Genomic DNA, 4,176 nt, shown 5'->3' with positions numbered 1-4,176 from the left:
GTCCTCCAGGGCTCCGTCCTGCAGGGCGCAGGGGCCGTGTCCTCCAGGGCCTCAGCTGGACAGCCACATCGCCCACAGGACGATTTTTCCCTTTGCCATCAACGGCCTTCACCTGCCACCGCGGTGGTGGTGGTGGTTGTGGTTGTGGGTTTGGCGCAGACATTCCCCTATGGCTCAGCCGGTCCAGGCTGGCCACCCCACAGGGAGCCAGGCCTGGGGCACCCCGCATGGCCGGGGACCCCTGCCAGGCCCCCACACTTTCGACAGCATGATCCAGACTGGACCCTCAAAGGCCTGGGGGAGCAGTGTGAGGCTGACCCTGGGTCTCCCGGACCCCCAGCCTATCTTGGGGGCCAGGCAGGGTGTGCGGGGAGGGAGCGTTCCCTGGGGGAGAGCAAGGGATTCCCCGCAGGGTGGGGTGCAGTGGGGTGGGTCCTCACAGAGGCCAGGTTGTGACAGGCGGAGGGCAGGGCAGGGCTGTGTGTCCACGCCACCCAGGCTGGAAGTGAGGGTCGGTAACACTCAAATGGGTTACCTGTGCACTAATTTCCTCAGAAAAGGGGAGACCAGGATGAGTGTGGAACCCAGGACCTGTCCTGTCTGGCAAGTGCTGTGCTAAGTCCCCAGAGCAGCACCCTGGCCAGGAGCTCAGCAGGGTGGTGCAGGCACGGGGTGGGGGGGGGGGGGGGGCGGGATGAGGCTCCCCTAGTCCAGGCCCAGGCCTCTATGTGTGGGGCCTGGCCTACTATGGACAGGCGTGGGGCTCTGTCACCTGCAGTGTGACTGGGGCAGAGTACCCACCTGGGGTAGAGGTGCTGGGAGGGAGAGTCCAGTCAGGCCTCATAGTCTCTCTGCACACAGGGCCCAGAGGCCCAGAGGCCCCATGCCAGGGAGCAGGAGATGGGCACCAGGTCTTCTTTGGAAGGTGGAATCGGCTCCATCGGGCCAGGTTATATGTGTGAGATGCCAGACCAGCTCGGGACGTGAGGGCTGACACAGGCAAGGATGGCGGTCACTTTCTGCCAGGGTTAGGCTGTGCACTCCCAGTGTCACCGGCCCCATTTGCCCCTGAAGAGACAGAGGCCTGGCCGGTGTCCTGCTGGGTGAGGTGGCACACATTTCCAGTCCCAGCTACTCAGGAGGCAGAGATAGATGGAGGACTATGGTTGAAGGTCAGCTTAGGTAAAGTGAGCAGGAGGCCCTGTTTGAAAAATGGACACCCCAAACACACAAACCACCACCAAGAGAAAGCAGAATTGCTGGGGGCTGAGTTCAAATCCCAGTACTGCAGTTTAGATGTTCTGCTTCTGCCTGCCGTAGGTGGGGGGTGTGGGTGGGGGAGGGGCAGGTAACAAGTCTGGCAAACTGCAAGCCACCAAAGCCCATGCAGCTCCTGTCCTCGGGAGTCCCCAGTCCTGCAGGCAGCCCGTCCTTTCCTAATCCCCCAATTTTCTCCTCATGTCCCCAGTGTAACCCACCCTGGTCAGGGGGGAGGAGGTCTGCTTCCAGGCCTGGCTGTGTCTGGGTCTTCATGCCTCAGACCCAGGGCCCACATTTCCGTGTGATCAGGAGATGGACCAGTGCTAGGCAGTTTGCCCCTGGGCCTTGTAAGGTGGGGCTGCCTGGAGCCTGGGCCCTGATCCTCACTTGGACGGGATGGAGACTACCCGGAGGCAGCCCTGGGCCCCAGGGTCTGACTGCAGATGGATGGTGTGCCCTGTCTGCTCTGGCTGTAGCCGGTGTCCCTCTTTTCTTTTCCTTTCTTTTCTCCTTCCTTTATTCTCTCCCTCCCTCCCTCCCTCCTTCCTTCCTTGTCGGTTGTGGGGCTTGAACTCTGGGCCTGGGAACTGTCCCTCAGCTCTTCAGCTCAAGGTGAGCGCTCTACCACTTGAGCCACAGCACCACTTCCAGTTTTCTGGTGGTTCATTGGAGATAAGAGTTGTTAGGTTTTTAAAAAGAGGTAGCTGAGTAAGAACAGCACCAGCACGCACGTGGTATTCAGGTAAGGAGTAGGTTTATTCAGTAGACCTGCTGGGACCAGGCAAGGTTGGCACTCCACGTGGCTGGCAAAAGAGAGGAAAGAGAGAAAAGAGCTAGAAAAGAGCAGAGAGAGGGGTAAGAACAGTAGCACTCACGTGGTATTCAGGTAAGGGGTAGGTTTATTCGGTAGACCTGCTGGGACCAGGCAAGGTTGGCACTCCACGTGGCTGGGAAAGAGAGGAAAGAGGAAAGAAAGGAAAGAGAGAGAAAAGAGCTAGAAAAGGGAGAGAGCAGAGAGCTAGAAACCAACAGAGAGAGCGCCTGGGCCTGCGCTAGGCCTTATGTAGGGTATGGGCAGGGAAAGGTGTGGCCACATCAAATTCAGATGTGACCTCAGTGGATGCAGATGTGACCTCTTCCAGGTGTCCCAGTTGCCTAGGTAAGGCAGGTACTGGTGGAGACTTTGCTGCGAGGAGGGTGGAGTCTGCTTGCCATCTAGGGGCGGATCTTACAAGAGTCTCACAGCCTTTCCTGCCTGGGCTGGCTTTGAACTGTGGTCCTCAGATCTCAGCCTCCTGAATAGCTAGGATTACAGGCGTGAGCCACTGGCACCTAGCCAGTCCACTTTACTGGCTGGACATCTCAAGTTGGATATCAGTAAGAGAGAAATGGCCTCTTTTTGCCCAGTGGGGTAGGGTGACAAGTGTCACCTGGTCATGGGCCTTGTCCCCCTTGGCTGCCTTGTGGCTGTGAGGCTACACACCACACAGCCTTTCTCCTCAGGGCTGGGGCGCAGCCCCCTGTCTTTGAGCATGGAGCTGTGGCTGAGGGTGGCAGAGTCAGGGACTATAGCGGGAGAGCAGCGAGACTGTAGCTGGTAGTTTGAGGCGCCGTGTCTGCTGCTGTCAGTTCAGATCTAGCGGCTCACCTGTGAACTGGGCCCGAGGGCCCTGAGCTTTGGTCCACTTTCGTGTAGAGCCTGGGCCGACGGCAAAGGTTTGGGGATCCATGCATACCCAGGGCAGCATGGGGTCCAGGTGGGAGTCTGTCACCGCTCTGTCCCCGGCCAGCTCCTGGGCCGTCCCATCCGCGGTGCTCAGCTCTGGTGGTGGTCCTTTTAGCACTGGTCCTGGATCCTGGTGCGAGAATGTCCCAGGCCCCTCTCTGTCCCTGGGGTGGGCTCCTTGTAGCCCTGGGCTGGGCCAGGGGCCAGGTGGGAGGCGGCGGCCAGGGCGGCTCCCCGACGCTGAATGGTGGCTGTGTCCGGCAGCCCCGGCTGTCATCTGCTGTTGAGATTTGGTTTCCTGGCTGCAGGTGGATGGCGGGAGCTGGGTACTCTCCAGCGCAGAGCCCTGCACCGTCTCCTGGGCCGAGGGGAACAATGAGGCCCATATCTGCGGGAACAGGGCCCAGGCGGCAGTGGGAAAGCAATCTGCCTGGGCCGAGGCCTCTGGGGCTGGCTGGCAGCGAGGTGGGGCTGCTGGGGGCCTGGGTGCTAGGCCTTGGCAGCGGGCGCCTGGTAACCGAAGCTGCGGGGACACGCGCAGGGCGGGCGGTGCCGGGGGGCGGGTGGCAGGGGGAGGTGGCGGGGTGGGCACGGGAGTGTGCAGGTAGGGTACCTGGACGGGGCTCACAGCAGCTCCCCAGGGAGGCCAGGGCATTGTGGGGGGGGAGGGCTGTCCTCTATACACTCCAGGGAGTCACAGGTCAGGCTGGCATGCTAGGGTCTGGGGTCTTTGGCTGGACTACACATTGAATTTTAGTTCTTTAAAAATTTTTTTTTGTAGGTCTTGGGGCTTGAACTCTGGGCCTGGGCACTGTCCCTCAGCTCTTCAGCTCAAGGTGAACGCTCTACCACTTGAGCCACAGCACCACTTCCGGTTTTCTGGTGGTTTATTAGAGATAAGAATCTCATGGACTTTCCTGCCTGGGCTGGCTTTGAACCATGATCTTCAGATCTCAGCCTCCTGAGTAGCTAGGATGACATTTGTGAGCCACCGACGCCTGGCTTGAATTTTATTTATTTTTGGTGTTGGTCCTGGCACTTGGACTCAGGTCAGGGCCTAGGAGGTGTTGTCCTTGAGGTGTTTTTTTTCCCTCAAGGCTAGGGCTCTACCACTTGAACCACAGTTCTACTTCTGGCCTTTTGGTTATTAATGGGAGATAAAAGTGTCCCATTGGGGGGGGGGAGGCTGG

The sequence above is a fragment of the Dipodomys ordii genome, unplaced genomic scaffold (genome assembly GCF_000151885.1).
Source record: "Dipodomys ordii isolate 6190 unplaced genomic scaffold, Dord_2.0 Scaffold54, whole genome shotgun sequence".
NCBI classification, from domain to species: domain Eukaryota; kingdom Metazoa; phylum Chordata; class Mammalia; order Rodentia; family Heteromyidae; genus Dipodomys; species Dipodomys ordii.
This window is presented reverse-complemented; position numbering follows the sequence as displayed.